General features: G+C 48.0%; 1 protein-coding gene across 8 annotated transcripts in view; it reads left to right on the forward strand.

Moving 5' to 3' along the window:
- Positions 1-20,523, forward strand: part of LOC115084931 (putative RNA-binding protein Luc7-like 2) — a 291,251-nt gene that overhangs the window by 117,260 nt on the left and 153,468 nt on the right. The window lies entirely within an intron of this gene.

Raw genomic sequence — 20,523 nt, forward strand, 5'->3', positions numbered from 1 at the left:
GAAAGATAGGCCTCTATCGAAGCTATCGGTATGTCAGCATCCCCACAATATAGATCAGAATAAAACTTTTGAAAGCAACTCCTAATGGAGGTATTATCTGTGAGAAGCCCCCCGGAAGAATCTTTAATTTTTTAAATAGTTGCCTGTGCCTGCTTCCGTCTGAGGCTATGAGCTAAATACCGTCCTGCCTTATTCCCACCCTCAAAAAATCTCTGTTGGGCTAATTCCAAGTGGTGGGCAATACGAGCTGAATCTAACGCCTTGATCTTATCCCTCAACTCCTGAATGGGGCCCCGGGACGTAGAACTAGCTCCACCCCTCATATGGGCCCGCTCCAACTTAGATAAAGACATCAAAAGCTTCTGGCGCTCTCGTTATCGCTTAACATATGAAGCCCGCGCAATACAGGAACCTCGTATTACACATTTTAAACAGTCCCATAAGGTCCCGGCTCTCACCTCCCCGGTATCATTATGACGGATGAAATCTTGAATTTCCTGAGTCAGCTGCTTCTGAAAGGTATCATCCTCCAGCAGCGAATCATTCAGCCGCCAATAATGTTGACCTGAGTCAGCGAGGCCAGTAGTTAGTTTAAACCAGATAGGTGCGTGATCGGACCAAACTATGGGCTCAGTATCTACCGCAGTAACTGTATTAAGTTTAGTCCGATCAAGCAAAAACATATCTAAGCGAGAATAGCTGTTATGCGGGGATGAGAAATAGGTATAGCTACGAGAGGTAGGAAAGCGAGAACGCCAGATATCCACCCCGGCAATAAGCGTGATCACCTGTTTAAACGGCCTCCGAGCCAAAGCCGGGTCAGAACTGGATCCCGCCGAATTATCAATCCGAGGATTGAGCTTCAAATTAAAGTCCCCACCCAGGATAACACTGCCTTCCTTGTGGTCTGCTAATATCTTATGCAATTTAGTATAAAAAGCTTCCTTCTGAGAAGTAGGACCATACACGGAACAAAGTGTATAAGACTCCCCACCCAAAACCACATGAAGGAGAAGGTATCTGCCTTGTGGGTCAGATAGTATATTCTGTACCTCAAATTGAATATCTTTGTGTATTAAAATACCCACACCCGAATATTTAGAGGCAGGTGTCGCTGCCACCCAGAATTGATTCGGATATTTGTCAGAACGTAGTAGGCCCTCATAACGCTTAAGAAGGTGAGTTTCTTGTACATAAACCACGTGTGCTGATAGCCTTTCCATTTCCTGAAATAAGTTTCCTTTTCCTACCAGAGTTTAAACCCTTAACATTAAGGGAGAGGAAAGTAATCGTGGCCATATTCTTAGTATCCCATCTCCTCCCCTCTGCCCAACCCATAACCCAATGCCAGGAACCAAAGAGGCCAGCATGTTTTGTGCCAAAAAAGAAAATTCAAACCCTGCGGTGCCATAAAAAGGCTCTTAAAGCCATCTAATATAAGGGGAACCCCAGACCATACCACCCACCTAACAACTCTCCATATATGTGCGAAACCGTTCAATGTGAAGCCCAACTCCCCCCCTCCCCCTCCCCCCCCTCCCACCAAGTATCCTGGAGGGTTTCTCTCCCTCCAGAGAGGAATATGGAGGAAGAAACCATGCCGGGTAGCGGATTCTACCCCTCCCCCGGAGTGGTCACCAAATGATCCAATAACAATAGCAAACATAACAGTAACTGAATGTACCCACCATATGGTATAACTGACCATATATGCTAAAGCAAAACTGAATAAGCAACCAGTTTTTGAAACAGTCATAAAGACCCCCAACAAACAAACTGTCTAGTTATATCAGGTGAGAGTCTCTGCCACCCCGATGTCGCTGGCATTCCGTCGAAGTCTGCGGCCTCCTTTGGTAACACGTTGCCAGTGTGGCGCTGCTGATCTGGAACTGGAAGGAGCCACCTCTTTTGGCACAGGTATGTCCGCTGTGATGCCCGCTGCCTTCAGGGCTTGCACCGCTGCATCCAAACTACGGACCTTATAAGATTTCCCATCCACTTGGAACCAAAGGTTGAAAGGAAACAGCCATCTATAGCGAATGGATGCCTGAGCCAAAGCAGTGGTAACCGGTCGAAGAGTCATACGCTTGCGTAGAGTGCTGGAAGCTAAATCTGCATAGATAGAAACTTCATTCCCTTCCCAACTCCAGACCCGCTGCTTCCTAGCCGCTGCTGCAAACTTTTCCTTATAAGCATAGGAATGAAAGCAGACAACAATATCACGTGCCTTATTGCCAGGTTTAGGTCCCAGTGACCGATGGGCACGCTCTATCCCAGGGTCAGATGTAGTGTCCCCAGGTCCACTCTCCGGAGTCCCCAGAATCCAAAGTCAAATTTTTTGAATAATTAATGTACAGTCCTGATATTCCTCTGTTTCTGGAATACCCTTAAATCTTAAGTTACAGCGCCTGGATCTGTTCTCCAGATCTTCAAGTTTGTCCTCCAATTCCGTTTGTGTTCATTTTAGGGCTTTGACCTCCTGCTGTTGCTGCTGCCATCGCTCCTCGTGTTCATCCAAGCGAAGGTCTGCTTCGTCCACTCTGCGGCCCAGGGCTGCGTTATCCTCCCTCATTTCCTGTAGTGTTTCTGCAATCTCTGTTTTGAACCCCTTAATATCACGCCGCAGCTCCATAAACCACGCTCGCATCTCTGATTGAAGGGGGCGCTCCGAGTCCGGGAAGTCCAGATCGGAATCCACATGCTCCGCGTCTTCCATTGCGGCCGCCGCCGACATTTTAGGGTCCTGGAGCTCCGAGGCATCTCCCCCTTTCATGTAGGAGAACTTAGCAAAATCCACGGGTTGGTTTTTTTTTGCGCCATGGTCCTGGTTGCTGTCCGCTTGCAGAGCGCGATGAAACGCTGCGATTTGGGTGGGTTTTCAGTTTGGTTGGCAAAAAACGCTCCGGGGGCAGAGAGCTCCGCTAAGAAGCAGCCGGCATGGGAAGTGATGTCACTTCCTCCTCCCTCCCTTCCCATAGAAGATATTTGCAAGGCTGCTACCATTACTGTCTAGAACAGGGGTCAGGAACCTTTTTGGCTGAGAGAGCCATAAACGCCACATATTTTAAAATGTAATTCCATGAGAGCCATACAATATGTTTAAAACTAAATACAAGTAAATGTGTGTATTTTATTAAGATCACACTTTTAAAGTTCAATAAGTCTCTGAAAATATTACACCAGGCCTTAAGACACCAATACATCTCCTATTAGGAAAACGGACCAAGTCAGGCTGCTATAGAGTCCTACACAGAAACTACACGCCAGCAGAAAACCTCACCTGAATCACGTGCTGTCCCTCACCTAACATAGAATAAAGAGACCAAAACGCATAACTAGAAGCATGCAGAAAAAAATGAATTGGAAACTGCAACAAGCCAGAGTCTCTGTATGCAGTGTAACAAAGGAAAAAAGAAACATCACCCATCCTTATAAAACAAATCAAGAAATATAAAATCATCAGCAGTAAAACTGTACTAACAAAAAGAACATATTTCGAAACAGCTGATGAGTGGAATATCCAATAATTAAAAACTCATATAAAAAATTTCCAGATACCAACAAAATATTTCAGAATAGCAGATACAAAGACCCAGTAATGAAAAATAATAAGGATACAAAAAACATTTTGCTCTGCATACCTGGGAACGTTTGATATCCAGATGTCCTGAGATTGTTCTAAATTAGCAGGAGGGAGGGGTGGTTTGCTTGGAACTTTCTCCTCTCTGTCACATACCAGCGCTCTCAATTACACACCTATACACAAATGCTCTCAGACACTCACATATACCCATGCTTTTTCTCTTTCACTTATATAGGCTCTTAATTACACATTTACACACATGCTGTCTATCTTTTCACGCTTACACACACACACACACAGGCTTTCAATCATAAATACATGCTGTCTTTTTCTCTCACACACAGACTCTCATTCACATGCTTATAAACATGTCCTCTCTTTCATTTACACACAGGCTCTCAATCACATACTCACATGCTCCATCACCTAAACCAGCTCTGTCACACACAGACACACATGATCTCTCTCTTACTTATACACACAGGCTGTTAATCATACATACACATGATTTCTCTCACACACAAAGGATCTCAATCATACACACATACTCTTTCACACAAACAGGTTTTCAATCACAAACTTACACATACAGGTTCCCAATCGTAAACTCACATTCATGCTCTCTCTCTCACAGGCAGGCTCTCAATCACAGACATACTCTCTTTCACATATACAGGCTCTCAATCATTCACATACATGCAATCTCTCACTCACACACACAGTATCTCAAACACACATGCTTGCTCGCTCATTCACTCTCTCTCTCTCCCCCACCCCGGGAACTCACGGCAGTAGCAGCCTCCTTCATTTTCAGCCCTCGCGGAGGAGTCCCATCGGCCGCGGTTGAAGCTCTTCTTTATTTTCCTCCGAGCCGCGCTGCACAGTCTTCTTTTCTTTGGGCCGACGCTGACCACAGTAGTGTGGTCTCTTCTTCCCGCGCACGCACCTGATGCTCACCACTTTCTCTTCCGGGGGGGGGGGGGCGGGAAGAAGAGAGCATGCCAGTGCCGCCGACTCCAGCTATTCTGCCGTGTTCCGCCCGGGCTGACAGCATTTTAAGCCCGGGCGGAGGAGGACCGGGGAGCAGCTGGGTCAGCGGGGGACTGGAAAGTGTGGCGACACACTGATTTAGATTTGTCTGCGAGCCAGATGCAGCCATCAAAAGAGCCATATCTGGCTCGCGAGCCATGGGTTCCCGACCCCTGGTCTAGAAAATGCTTCACATAAAAAGTTTTTGGTCAAGCAAAACTTAAAAAAATTAATATAATTAGTTCAACTCTTCCCTCAACTTTTTCAAAATATGAATTGCATGTTCATTCATATTCTGTATATGAACATAAAATATGTTTTCTGGCAACCCTCAGCTGGAGAGTTACCACTTAATATAGTAATGATATCAGTTAAATACCAAGTGGTCCATCCATTCTCTCCAAGCTGCTTATGGTTATAACTGCCGCTCCATGCAGGTTATCCCCATGCATCCCATTTCTTCATTTCCAGTCTCAAAGGATCTGCAATATTTCTCTCATGCCCTTTTAAGTTCATTTATTGTTTTCGTCCTCATCACATCTTCCAGAAGGGCATTCCAGGCATCCACTAGCCTCTTCATGAAGAAATATTTCCTGATGTTGGTTTTGAATCGTCCCCTAGTTCTACAGTTCCCTTTCCAATGGAAAAGATTTGAAATTTGTGCATCATTAAAACCTTCCAGGTATCTGAAGGTATGAATTGTTTGTTCCCTGCATCTCTTCTCTTCCAGGGTATTCATATTTAGATCCTTCAGACTTTCCTCATAAGTCTTTTGATACAGTCCCCACACCATTTTCTGGACTGCCTCCATCCTATGTCTGTCCCTTTTGAGATAACTGTCTCCAGAACTGAACACTGTACCCCAGGTGAGGCCTCAGCAAGAACCTGTGCAAGGACATTGCCTCTCCCCCCCCCCCCTCCCCCCCAGTTATCCCTCTCTATGCAGCTCAGCATCCTTCTGGCTTTAGCTATTCCCTTGTCACATTGCTTTACTGCCTTCATATCGCCAATTTCCACAACTGATATTGCAGAACTGGGAAGCCTCACTCTTCAGATGGTTCCTAGAACAATGTTTCTCAACCTTTATTTTGTGGTACACTTTCAAGTTTGCTCAGTCCTTGTGGCGCACCAACCTGCCTTGATCCTGAGTGAGGAGAGCTGGGGAAGTCCTCAGTCTGATCGGTTTCCAAATGGACAGCTCCCGGTGGAGCAGAAACCAAATCTGTCTCTGCCAACAGGGAGCTATGAAAGTAATAGTCCCCTTGTTCTTTCTGAACTTCAACAGTCTTCGCAACCAGAAGAACTGGACGATCTGTAGACAGAAGTCCCTGGCTTCAAGGGAGGGTGAAAACATCTAAAGCTAGCTTGCCGTGCGCCCAGTACATGGAACAGAAGGGGGGGACTGTTCTATTCCAAGGAGCTGCAAACAGGGTTATCTTCAGGGTTTCCCAAAGGTGGAAGACCAAATCACTACTACCTGATCCAGGGACCATTCATGAGTTTTGAAGGACCGACTCAAACAGTCGGCCAACCCGTTCTCCAGACTGGCCAGTGTGGCCCTGAGCCCCATCACTTGAGAAAGGGACCAGGTCCACAGCTGTACTGCTTCGTGACCCAGGAGGTAGGATCCTGTACCTCCCTGCTTGTTGATTTAAAACATAGCCACTTGGTTGTCCATCCAGACTAATACAACTTTTTTGGACAGACGATCTCTGAAAGCCCATTGTATATACTGAAATGTCCAGAGCTCCAGGAATTTTGATACTTATGTTCCCGGGCAGACTAAGAGCCCCAAGTGCAAAGCCCATCTACATGAGCTCCCCAACCCAGGTTGGATGCATCTGTAATTAGGACAATTTGCGCTGGAGGAATTTAGAAGGGAACTCCCACACCAAATTGGAATTGTCCTGCCACCAGAATAGAGAATCCCAGCATAACGGAGTGACTTAGATGCATTCCTGAGTGGCCTGAAGCCACTGTGACCTCTGAGTCCATTGGGCTTTTCGTAAAAACAGGCATGCCATGGGAATAATATGAACTGTTAGGACCATGTGGCCCAACAACCTCAACATATGCCAAGCTGATGTCTGCTGACTTTTGGATCTCTGTTGCAATGGCCATCAGGGTGACAGCCCATTGCTGTGGCCGGAGTCATGTCTAACAGAGCTCCAATAAACTCCAATTGAGACGATGGTCTGGGATGAGACTTGGGGTAGCTGATGACGAACCCTAGTGGCTCCAGTGCCTGGTTGGTCAGGCACACACTGACTTGTTGACAACTGCCAGAGATGTGCTCTTGATCAGCCAATCATCCAGATAGGGAAATACATGCACTCCCAGTCTGTGATGGTGCGCTTCCTCTACGGCCAAGCATTTTGTGACTACCTGGGGATGTTGCAAGCCCAAACAGCAGAATGCGATACTGAAGGTGCAGATTTCCTACCACAAATCTCGAGATACTTCCAGTGACTGGAGAATATCTTGATGTGAGTGTAGGCATCTTTTAGATCGCGAGCATAGCCAGTCTCCTTTCTGCAGAAAAGAGAACAAGGTGCCCAGGGAAATCTTGAGCACCTTATTCAAAGCCCTTAGATTAGGATGGTACGTAGTCCCCTGGTTTTATTTGGAATCAGGAAATACCAGGAGTAAAATCCCTGCCCTCTCTGCCCTCATGGAACAGGCTCTGTGGTCAGAGGGTGGAGAGCTCAAAATAAAATATAGTGCTTTCAGATATTCTACGAGCCCCCAAGACTGGCTCGGAGGACGATGCAGACAGCAGAAAGATTCCAAAATACCCTTGTCAACTGATAAGCAAGTTAATACAAACAAAAATCATACTTTGAAATGCCTATACAAATGCTAGAAGTCTAAAAATAAGATGGGAGAGTTAGAATGTATAGCATTGAATGAAGAGGTGGATAAAATTGGTATCTCAGAGACCTTGTGGAAAGAGGATATTGGTGGAAGAGTGGCACTATATATTACAGAGAGCATTGAGTCAGAATTGTGTAAATTAAAAGTTCTGCAGGAAACAAAATACAATGTTGGGTCTTTATGAATAGAAATTCCAGGTGAGAAGGGGACTAGAACAGCAGTGGGGGGTGTACTACCATCTACCTAGTCAGAATAAACAGGAAATGAAATGCTAGCAGAAGTTAGGAATGAAGTTAAAATTAGCAACACAGTAATAATGGGTAATTTAAATTACCCAGTATTGACTGGGTAAATGTCACAGGACTTGCTAAGGAGGTACAGTTTCTAGATAAAATAAATGATTGCTTCATGGAGCAGCTGCTACAAGAATCAACAAGTGAGAGCTATTTTAGATGTAATCCTTAGTGGAAGACTTGACTTTATGTGAGAGAAGTGTTGAGGCCACTTGGCAATAGTAATAACATGATCAAATTTGACTTGAAAACTAGTGGGAGGACAGTAAGAAATTTACTGTGATAGCACTTAATGTTCAAAAGGGAGACTGATTCAAATTAGAAAAATGGTTAGGAAAAAACTGAAAGGAACAACTGCAAATGTTAAGAATTAACATTAGGTATGGATGTTGTTTAACATACCATCTTGAAAGCACAGATCAGATGTTATTTTTAAACCATCTGACGCATTAAAGGTGGAAGCAAGGCCTAACGATTGCCGGTGAGGTATAAGAGACTATTCCAGAAAAAAGAAAATCTTTAAAAAAAAAAAATGGAAAAGGGTTTACAAATGAAGAAAACAGGAAAGAGCATAAGCACTGGCAAGTTAGATGCAAAGCATTTATTGTTTTCTTTCTTGTATAGACCAATATCTATGCTGCATTTTGGTGTGAAACTCCTTGCAAAGATTATGGTGGATGGATTGGCATGATTTTGTTCCTTTGATTGGAGAAGATCAAATTGGGTTCGTTCAAGGGAGGAGATGCTCTGCCCTGGATGTGTGGAAGATCTAGCACATGGTGAACTCCAGTCCTAGAGTGTCATAAACAGGTCAGGTTTTCAGGATATCCACAATGATTATGCATGAACTAGATTTGCATACAGTGGAGGCAATGCAAGTAAATCTTTCTCATGCATATTCCTTGTGGATATCCTGAAAACCTGGCCTGTTTTTATCCTTTGCCTTGGGGCATCACACGACATCCGAGGGTGTCAGCTGTGTGACCAGATGACCCCCAAGGGCCATCGTACGCGTCTTGATAAAATGGAGTCTTTGAAGATTTTCGGGTTTGAAGGTTATTTTCTCAATGTAATATCTACATTATATAGTGATACCTAGGCATTGGTGTTTGCTAATGATATCTATTTGGATGTTAATTTATGTAGAGGTACTCATTAAGGATGCACACTTACTATTTTTTTTTTTTCATATAACTTTATAAACAAGTTTTTTCAACAAAAGTAAATGAGTGAGCCTGCGCTTGGTGCCTGGAACCCACCTGTAACTGCTGTGGGACAGTGCTCCTGAGTGTGGGAAAGAAGAGGTTTCCTATCATGTAGACAGATGAACTCAGGACCAGTGGGTTATGCACCTCTGCCAGTAGATGGAGACTTAGTAAGACTGTCACAATATATATACTCATGCAGCGACATCAGCCTGCCAGTATTCTCCATCTTCAGCAGATGGTGGATGTGCATCTCCCTATTGGGATTGCTTCAGATTTTAGAAGGAGAATTAAAAAAAAAAACCAAAACAAAACCCACTCTCCTGTGGTGAGACCAGATGGTCCCTCCCTCCGTAGAGAATTCCTGAGGTGATTTCCTTGGTCTCACAGATGTGTGCCTTGGACCGGTAGCTGGTTTTCTCCTAGGGCAAGTGGGGTGGTAGTCCTCACAGATGGATGGTACCATCGGATGGAGCCCGGCAAGGAAAACTTTTGTCAAAATTTGTAGAAGCTTTGACAGGCATACTGAGCTGAAGAATCTGGGAGGACAACTGGGCAGCACCGTCCTCACAGATGGATGGTACCATCGGATGGAGCCCGGCAAGGAAAACTTTTGTCAAAATTTGTAGAAGCTTTGACAGGCATACTGAGCTGAACAATCCGGGAGGACAACTGGGCAGCACCAACTCAACAGGAGGGGTAGCGGCTGCCAAGACACCAGAAGGTGAATTTCAAGCGTGCTTTGGGGGTGGTTTGCACACAGAAAAGGAAAAAGGGATTCTTACCTCTGCAAGCAAAAGAGAGGGCAAGCATAGATCCAATCCCAGCACGAGTAGTAGCTTCTCGGATGTATCAGGCTCGGATTCTTCCTCAGATAGCAACGCTGAAACTGGCAAGCAGATGACTAATAAAGCAAGCAACACGGGTGCACTCACGTGGACATCCTGAAATCCTTTTTTTGTTGACCTTGCAGACTGCCGAAACAGCTCAGATGCATTGCAAAGTTTGTTGGTGATACAACAGGTCCTCCTGCAGCTTTCAGGACTGCAAATTTAAGCATGTCTGCTCGCTCTGTGCTGCTTCTCATCCTGCAAGCAAATGCAGCAAAAAAAAAAAAAAAGTCAGGAGGAGTAATGGCAGATCCAAATAAGGTGTATGTTTTTGACGAGGCACCTTCCCCCGTAAAATGTTCGCTATGACACTATGGTTGAACCATTATCCCAGGTGCAAAGAAGCATTGCGGATTATCCAAGATTTCAAGATGGATTTATTATTTCTTCAAAGGGCACATCAGTGAGGCAAGCACAAGAAATGCCCCATCTGTGGGGAGGCACGCAAACAGAGAGCAACAGATGCTGGATTTGGAGTTGGGGTGGATGGCTGGCCCATTCTCGGCGCTTCCCGAATGATTTCAGTGGTGTATCTGTGGCAGGGACCTCAACATACATATAGATGCTTTGGCCGGATGGTGTATTATGCCAGGGAGCATGCTGTGCTATACTCTGTCCAGTCACCTGGGTGGAGGCAGGATTGACTCTAATATCACATTCCTGAAGTTGTTTTCCATATGGGTAGCCTTGGTACTGTGGGGCGAAAGGTTCCAGAACAAGTACATAATAATTTCTTGTGATAATCAAGCTGTGGTACAGGTGGTAAATAGCAAAATTCCCCAAAGTCGTTGATCTTTTGAGGGAGGTAGTTCTAGCATGCCTGCGCATTAACACCACGATCAGGGCTCGTCATGTTCCAGGTGTAGATAACCATATTGTTAATTCATTGTCTCGAGCTAAGTGGGATCTATTTCATAAGTACATGCCCACAGTATACAAATCAGGAACCACAGTACCGGACCGCTTATGGATGATTGGCCTTCAACTACTAGGGTCTTATTGCAGGGATCCTTGGCTGCAGCTACTTGGACAACATACTGGAAAAGCTGCGAACATATGAGTGTATTTTTGAGACAGCATGGTTGGGTTCCTGGGTTGGTGCCCAAGGATCTGATGGTCCACTGTCTGTCTTCAGCCAAGGACATGGGCATGTCAAGAGGATCTGTAGTTAAGCATCTAGCCGGATTCACATTCTTTACAAAAGCACATGGATGGAGTGATCCAAACAAGTCCTTTTTGCTCGAGAAGATGCTGGCTGGCTGGGCAAGAAAAATCGGACTAACGAACGATGTGTGGTTGCCAATTACACACGACTTGCTGGCGAAATTATTGCTTCTCCTACCATCAATATGTGTAGTGGACTTCGAAGCTAGTCTGTTTCGTCTAGCATTTTCTCTGGCATTGTTTGGCGCCTTGGCTTCAGCAAAGAAAACAATACAGGGGAATGCAGTATCCTGTTGCGGAACCTTACGTGTACAGGTCGCACTATCTGCATTTGGATACACAAGTCAAAGACCGATCAGGCAGGCAAAAGTGCAACTCTATCCTTGAAGCGCATGCCCAGTCCGGAACATGGAAAAATACCTGGCCATCCAGCCCGTCGAGGTGCTTACTTGCTGGTTCATGAGGACCTGGTTCCATTGAGATTCCAGTTTTTCGCCATCTTCAGGATGGCAGTGACCAAAATGGGCCTGGAAGCAAGCAAATTTACTACCCATGCCTTCATGATTGGAGCGGCAACTAGGCACAGCACAGGATTGATTACAAATGGGATATAAGCAGACTGGAAGATGAAGTCTGCTGCAGTTAATTCTTACGTTAAGTTGAAGCTCAAGCTTAAGCACTCACAACTCTTAAATATCATTATAGATATGCATCAGATACAGAGGACCGCATGGATTATTGGCCATTCTTTCATACAGATGAAGGCAGAAAAAGACCAAATGGTCCATCCAGTCTGCCCAGAAAGTTTGCCGCCAAGAGGGCCCTCAACTGCCCCTATGGAGCGCACTTTGGTTTGGCTTCGCGTGGACTTCAAGTGATCTGGATTGGAAAGCGAGGTATGCATTGGGAACAGCTGATACCCCTATTGTGATGTCAGAAGGACTCATTCGCAGAGCCTGATGCTTTGATAGTCCAGCTGAAGGGTAATGACCTTTAGAGACTTTTCTTGTAATCAACGTGATTAAGGCCGACTGGGCTGAACTGGCTGCATGGTTTCCAAGGACTCTCATCCTGTGGTCAGATATTGTACTGCACCCGAAGTGGAGCAAATTAAAGTTGTGGGGGAGAGGTTACAAGATGGTGAATAGACAGATCAGATTGTGATCTTACAAGTTTGGGGCCCTACAGATTAGGCTCCGCTGGGCTGTTGTACAATACGAGGGCTTGTTTGTGTAGCCCTGATAAAGTACACTTGTCTGACATTAGATACGACCTGTTTAAACAAAGCCATTCAGGAGGCCTTAGAGGGTCTGTTCTGGGGGAGAGTTGTTAGCTGAGGTTGATTGGTGGGGGGACATTAGGCAAGGGCTTTACCCTACCTCATGCCAGTGGTGGGTACCCAAGCCAGTTGGGGGGGTTTCTGATGTGATGTAGGGTGCATCACAGTAAGGACATCGCCAAGCTGGCACCTTACAGATGATGGAGGGGGCATCGGTATGCCTTGGGCGGGGGGGGCCCTCTTGCTTGGGGATATGGCGAGGGCTTGGCATGAGGCCATCTTGCTTGGCTCATGGCGGGTGGCAGAATCAGCAGGTAGCTCGGCTGTCTACAGCAGTCAGCTCAGGTACAGGGCATGTTAGGTTTGATGTGATGGGTAATAAAGCTGCAGCTTTTTCAATCCAGTTTAATGTGTGTTTTAATTGCATCATGCTTTTATATTATGTGCTGTTTATATGGGGGAGGGACACAGCGGGACGGTGACATGTAGCGACTGCTTGTTACTGCACATTCCTTATTCCCAGATCAGTCCAGACAATTTGGTTCTTTTTCCCCTACCAGCAGATGGAGACAGAGAAAAACAGCTTTAGAGTACAGCTGGTACATACGACAGTGCTACCTGTAGTCAGACTTGGAGCTAATTTAATCTTAGGAAAGTGAATTTTTGGGGTGCCATCGCAGTTGTGGCAACCTACTAGGATTGCCACTACAAGTGAGGAGGCTGGGTGCTGCCCCTATTTTCTGTTCCAGCTCAGCAATGCTGGTGTGTGGCTTCTCCCTTGATTGGGGTTGTTGACATCAATACCCGCCGCCTTCTTCCATATAACACATGAGCTGCAGCACACGGCCAAAGCCGCACTCCCTTTTGGCAGATTTTTCTTTGAATTACTTTGCTTTATGGGAAGGAAAAGGAATCCTAAAGTTTTGGACCTCAACTTTGGCGGTTTCCAAAGTTAAAGGCCCCATGGATCCTCTTTTGTAATGGCTGGTTGGAGAGCCAATAGGGCTGCTATTATGGAGGCTACGGATTCTTTAGGTGCCTCCTTGAACCCGGGCAAGGATCAAACTCAGTCTTCAATCAAAAGGGCACAGTTTGGAGAAGAGACAGCTGAGGGGGGATATGATAGAGGTCTTTAAAATCATAAGAGGTCTAGAACGGGTAGATGTAAATCAGTTATTTACACTTTCGGATAATAGACTAGGGTGTATTCCTTGAAGTTGGCAAGTAGCACATTTAAAACTAATCTGAGAAAATTCTTTTTCACTCAGCACACAACTAAGCTCTGGAATTTGTTGCCAGAGGATATGGTTAGTGCAGTTAGTGTAGCTGGGTTCAAAAAAGGTTTGGATAAGTTCTTGGAGGAGGAATCCTTTATCTGCTATTAATCAAGTTGACTTAGGGAATGGTCTCTGCTACTACTGGCTTCAGTAGCATAGGCAGGCTCCGGTCAAAATCCCCCCCCTCCCGAAGCAAGGCGCAGGGCGAAAATCGGCTCGACATGTCATTAAAACAAAAGTAAATAAAGTGTAACAAAAGTAAACTTACTGCATGTGAATTTTCTTTGAACAGTCCTCGCTCCCCTGCCTCCCGGGGGCAGCCGGCGGCGAAAGCGGCTTCCAGCAGCCCCCGCCAGCGAAGGTGGATGAATGGATGCCCGCCGGCGAAGGTGAGTGAATGAATGCACGCCCGTACGAGCCGGCGTGCGTGCATTCATCCAGGCGGGAGCCGGCGGGCGTGCATTCATCCAGGCGGAGGGAGCCGTCGGTGAAAGCGGCTTCCAGCAGCCCCCGCCGGCGGTGAATGAATGCACGCCTGTGTACGCCTGTGCATGCAGTTTGGGCGCTCAAGGCGTGACGTCACGGCGTGTGACGTCGGCGTTCGCTAATGCACTGCCTTGAGCACCCAAATTGCGTACACAGGCGTGCATTCATTCACCTTCGCCGGCGGGGGCAGGGGAGCCAAAGCGGCTTCCAGCAGCCCCCGCCGGCAAAGGTGAATGAATGCAATTTGGGCGCTCAAGGCAGGACATTAGTGAACGCCGACGTCACACGCCATGACGCCAAACGTCGTGACGTCACGCCTTGAGCGTCCAAATTGCACGCACAGGCGTACACAGGCATGCATTCATTCACCTTCGCCGGCGGGGGCTGCTGGAAGCCGCTTTCGCTGCCGACTGCCCCCAGGAGGCAGGGGAGCCGCGGTGCATGCCTCGGGAGGAGGAGAGAGAGGACTGTTCAAAGAAAATTCACATGCAGTAAGTTTACTTTTGTTACACTTTATTCACTTTTGTTTTAATTTTCGCCCTGCGCCTTGCTTCGGGAGGGGGGGAGAGAGGACTGGCAATCCCCGAGCGTAGGAGAACCATCCACTTCCTGGTACCTGTCATTTCAAATGACATTTGAAATAACAGGTACCAGCGCACCCAGGATACTGTATAGGCGCTGTATAGCGCTCTATATAGTAAAATGGATTGCGCGGGCCTAACGCTTCACGGACGCGGCTTGCATTTGCATGCCATTTACCTACTGTATCGAGCGATAGGTGATCCGGACTGTGGGTGCGGCAAACGTGGGTGCGCCCGGCACTAACTCACCTCTTCTTACCGCTCCTTACTGTATTGGCCTGCTAGTTGGAAATTATTAGAAAGGGAATGGTGAATTAAACGGAAAATGTCATAATGCCTCTGTATTGCTTCATGGTGAGACCGCACCTTGAATGCTGTGTACAATTCTGGTTGCCGCATCTCAAAAAAAGATATAATTGCGATGGAGAAGGTACAGAGAAGGGCGACCAAAATAAGGGGAATGGAACAGCTCCCCTATGAGGAAAGACTAAAGAGGTTAGGACTTTTCAACTTGGAGAAGAGACGGCTGAGGGGGGATATGATAGAGGTGTTTAAAATCGAGAGGTCTAGAACGGGTAGATGTGAATCGGTTGCTTACTCTTTCAGATAATAGACTAGGGGGCACTCCATGAAGTTAGCATGTGGCACATTTAAAACTAATCGGAGAATTCTTTTTCACTCAACGCACAATTAAATTCTGGAATTTGTTGCCAGAGGATGTGGTTAGTGCAGTTAGTATAGCTGTGTTTAAAAAAGGATTGGATAAGTTCTTGGAGGAGAAGTCCATTACCTGCTATTAATTAAGTTGACTTAGAAAATAGCTACTGCTATTACTAGCAACAGTAACATGAAATAGACTTAGTTTTTGGGTACTTGCCAGGTTCTTATGGCCTGGATTTGCCACTGTAGGAAACAGGATGCTGGTCTTGATGGACCCTTGGTCTGATCCAGTATGGCATGTTCTCATAATATATATTTGCATATCAGTAAAGCTTCTATCTCCTCGACACTCATTGAAAATGGGTATAAGATTTTGTACAGATGGTATATTTCCCCAGACAGGCTTGGGAAAATACAGCCCAAATATGATGATATTTGTTGGAGAGGATGTACCGAATGGGGAACGTTTCTGCATATGTGGTGGGAGGGTGATTGAATCAAACCATTATGGAAACAATTAGAAGATTGGCTAACAAAGGTGCTCTCCATTACGGTATGCTTATCTATAGAGGGAGCCTTACTGAACAACTTGGAGAGCAATGACCATACTACTGCACCGGAATTTTGTGTCCAGACCTGCATAGCTGCGAGAATGGAAATAGCGAGACTGTGGAAACACAGTCGGCCCAACTTTCACTGCAGTACTGAGTAGATTGGACCAAATATGTACATTGAATAAGCTTACGGTGGGAAAACGTCAAACTCTGAAGCTTTATCATCAAATATGGGACCCTTACTTACAATGGCGAGCTACTTGGGCTGCTTAAAAAAACAAACTGGTTTGACAACTACAATATGACCTTCCTTTATAGCCCTCTCAGTACATATTTCTCTCTTAGGGCAGAAAAGAACGATTGTTTATCTTTAGGCTTTGAAAATGACCATAGGCATCATATTCACAACATTAGGATGTTATTGATGTAATTGGTGTGATAGATATTTGGTTAGGCTCATGTGGGGCTGTACATGCTGGGGAGGGAGGGGCATTCAGAGGGGCAATCCAGTGTAAAACTGTGGTGAAATTTAAATTCTGTATTCAAACATATATATTTTTGAAATATTTCTGTTTTTCATTCATCTTCACCAATAAAAATATAAAACAAAAAAAAAAAGGGGGCTCATGAAATTTAGGCAATTTAAGTGAGGTTAATAAATGACAAATATCAGACAGAGGCCCAGATTCCTGACAAGAGTAGAGATCTGTATAGTATTTCACAAATTCACTTTCCAGGGAAACAGGGTCATAAATAATATTACCCTGCCCAGTTATTATTTTCAAAATTGTAGATCTCCCAGCCGTTTTGTAATAGTCCTAGCTAAAAGGGCCCTGGGCTTGTTCCCATTCATGCACTCTTGGTGTATTTCAGGGCTTTTTCTATGGTGCCTGTTTGCAGGGATTTAAGCTCTCTCCTACACTCCTCCAATGACCTCAGTGTGTATCAGACTTTTTTTTTTTTTGTTGGGCCTCCAATTCCTGAATCTTACTTGTTAATGTTTCTGAATTCTACTTATTTTCTTTGTTTGTTTTTATGGCTTGCATAAGAGATGAGTCTGCCTCTGCAGCAGGCTTTGAATGCCTCCCAACTTAGAACTAACGAGTACTCATGCTCTGGATTATGCAAAAAGAATTCAGCATTCCCTGTAAGAACCAGGATCAGTCCAGATGGTGGGTTATGTCCCCCGTCCAGCAGATGAAGTCAGAGCAAGCGCTCGAGGGATAGCCCCGCCCCCCCCTTTGGCGGGAGCGGCGGCCATTTTGGAGCTGGAAGGCAGTGTTTGCTCTGACACGGAGCACAGCAAGATTTCTCGCCGCCATCGCCACCCATTCGGGACCCGGGCCCGCAACTAGCCGCCTCTGAGCCCCCCAGGGACCCCCCTCCTTCCCCCCCTCCCCCCCTCCGCTGCCGTCTGATTTTTCGGCCAATTTTGTGGTACTTATGCAGCAGCCGGGGGGCTCAACCTTGGTTCCTCCACCCGCTAAGGTCCCCCGGAGCGGGCGCAGCGGTCACAGTCCCTGGGGCCGCGGGGGGGCCCAGGGTGCACTTGGCTCTTCCCCTGGGGGGGGGGGGGGCGCGGCGCGGCGCCATTACCGGACCTGGTGGAGACCCGGCGTCGACGGTGGATGATGACACACATTTGGCAGCTCATCTAGAATGCAACGATCCGCGTGTCCTCCGGATCTTTCGTAAGGAGGAACTGGTGGACCTTATCCCGCATGTTCTGCAGGAATTGGATCTCGATCCTCCTGTCGAGCCGCCAGGTCCCCCGGCTTCCACTGTCGCCTCTTCCAGCAAAAAGGGGACCCGGTCTTGGCGGGACTTCGTCCCTTGGCTCGGACCTTCCCAATCCATGATTCATTTCTGCAGCTCCTGGTGAGAGAGTGGGATACCCCGGAGGCTTCCCTCTGGGTCGGCAGGGCTATGGACAAACTCTATCCACTCCCAGGAGACTTTCTGGATCTCCTCAAGGTCCCCAAGGTTGACTCGGCGGTCTCCGCCGTCACGAAGCGAACTACGATCCCGGTTGCAGGGGGCACGGCTCTCCGTGATCTCCAGGACAGGAAGCTAGAAGTCTGCCTCAAGAAGATCTTTGAGGTGTTGGCGTTGGGAGTCCGCGCAGCCATCTGCGGCTTCCTCACACAGAGGGCCGGTCTCCGGTGGGTGCAGCAGCTTCTCACCTCTCAACAATTGCCACCGGATGAGGCGGCCCAAGCGGATCGGCTGGAAGCCGTCATTGCTTACGGGCCCCGGCCCTTTCGTGGCCGCAGATCTCCCAGGGACGCCTCGACACAGGGAACCTCTGGCAAGCCTCCCCAATGATGCCAGGCCAGCCCACTCCTCGCCCTGGATCGGAGGTCGCATCGCTCTTTTCTACGAGGAGTGGGTCAACATCACCATGGATCAGTGGGTCCTGGACATTCTAAGGCATGGCTACGCTTTGGAGTTTGTACGTCTTCCAAGAGACAGGTTCATCTTCTCGCCTTGCGGGTCAGGTCCCAAGCGTCTGGGGGTACGACAGACTCTGGACAGACTCCTGGACCTCTGAGCCATATCGCCCGTCCCTTCTGGAGAGGTGGGCTCGGGGCACTATTCGATTTACTTTGTGGTTCCCAAGAAAGGCGGCACGTTTCGTCCCATTCTAGACCTCAAGGAAGTAAACAAGGTGCTCCGGATATCCCGATTCCGCATGGAGACCCTTCGCTCAGTCATTGCGGCGGTGCACCAGGGGGAGTTCCTCGCCTCCTTGGATCTGCCAGAAGCCTATCTCCACATTCCGATCCTAGCGGCTCATCGGAAGTTCCTTCGCTTCAAGATTTTGGGCCAACACTTTCAGTTTCAGGCCTTATCCTTCGGCCTTGCGACCGCCCCCAGAACTTTCACCAAAGTCATGGTGGTAGTGGCGGCCGCGCTATGGCGAGAAGGGATCCTGGTCCATCCTTACCTGGACAACTGGCTCATCTGGGCGAAGACCTTCTTACAGGGGCAGGCGGCGGTCGACAGAGTGGTTCACTTCCTCCAGTCTCTCGGCTGGGTGGTAAATTTCAGCAAGAGCAGTCTCCGACCCGCCCAGCGCCTGGACTTCCTGGGAGCCCGCTTCGATACAGCTCAGGGCAAAGTCTTCCTACGTCCAGACAAAGCCCAATCACTTCGGGAACAGATCCTTCGTTTTGCGTCTCTTCCGGAACACACGGCGTGGGATTATCTCCAAATCCTGGGATCCATGGCCTTTGCAATAGACTTGGTACCGTGGGCGTTCGCGCACCTGCGGCCCCTGCAGGTGGCTCTGCTCTCGCGGTGGAAACCAGTCTCTCGGGATTACCAGGCTGTTCTCCCTCTCCCCTCGACCGCCAGGAACAGTTTGCGGTGGTGGCTAGACCCAAGGAACTTGGCTCAAGGTTGCCCCCTGGAGACCCCGGATTGGGTGGTGGTCACTACCGATGCCAGTCTGACCAGCTGGGGAGCGGTATGTCAACAGAGTTCGGCGCAGGGACAGTGGACAAAGGAACAAGCAACCTGGCCGATCAATCGCCTGGAGACCAGAGTGGTACGTTTGGCACTGGTCCATTTTCTCCCCCTGCTAAGGCACCGGGCAGTACGAGTTCTCTCGGACAATGCGACCACAGTGGCCTATATCAACCGGCAGGGTGGCAGCAGAAGCAGTCAGGTGGCCCTCGAAGCCGCCCGTCTGATGGCTTGGGCGGAACGCTTCCTCGACTGTCTAGCTGCCTCGCACATCGCCGGGGTGGACAACATACAAGCGGACTACTTGAGTTGACAGACGCTGAACCCCGGAGAATGGGCCCTCTCCGACGAGGCGATGCTTCTAATCACCCGGCGCTGGGGGACGCCCTCAATGGACCTCATGGCAACGTTCTCCAACACCAAAGCCCCTCGGTTCTTCAGTCGAAGAAGGGAGCATGGCGCAGAAGGGGTGGACACCCTAGTGCTTCCCTGGCCGTCCCAGCTTCTCCTCTATGTTTTTCCTCCGTGGCCTCTGGTGGGCAAGGTCCTAAGGAGAATAGAGACCCATCACGGGACAGTCATTCTCGTGGCTCCGGAGTGGCCGCGTCGCCCGTGGTTTGCCGACCTACTCAACATTGTGGTGGGCGGTCCCCTATGGCTCTCCCATCTGCCTCTGCTTCTTCGTCAGGGGCCGGTATTTTCCGACCAGGCAGAACACTTCTGTCTTGTGGCCTGGCTTTTGAAAGGCGGAGTCTCCTGCGCAAGGGCTATGCTGTCCCAGTTGTAGACACCCTCCTCAAGGCGCGTAAGGCCTCGACGTTGGTCGCTTATGTGCGGGTCTGGAAGGTGTTTGAGGTCTGGTGCTCCGGACACAGTGCTTATGCGGCCACGGCTTCGGTTCATCAGATCCTAGCTTTTCTCCAGGAAGGCCTTGAGAAAGGACTCGCCTACAATTCTCTGCGGGTGCAGGTCTCTGCTCTGGCCTCGTTAGCTCGCACCGCGGGAAGACCAGACCCCCTCGTCTCATCCGGACATTACGAGGTTTCTCAAGGGGGTTAAGCACCTGAGGCCTCCGGTGCTGCACCCTTATCCCTCTTGGAATCTCAACTTGGTCCTTCGGGCTCTCTCGGGGCCACCCTTCGAACCTCTGCGCCAGGCCTCACTGAAGGATCTCACTCTG

Source organism: Rhinatrema bivittatum, chromosome 2 (genome assembly GCF_901001135.1).
Source record: "Rhinatrema bivittatum chromosome 2, aRhiBiv1.1, whole genome shotgun sequence".
NCBI classification, from domain to species: domain Eukaryota; kingdom Metazoa; phylum Chordata; class Amphibia; order Gymnophiona; family Rhinatrematidae; genus Rhinatrema; species Rhinatrema bivittatum.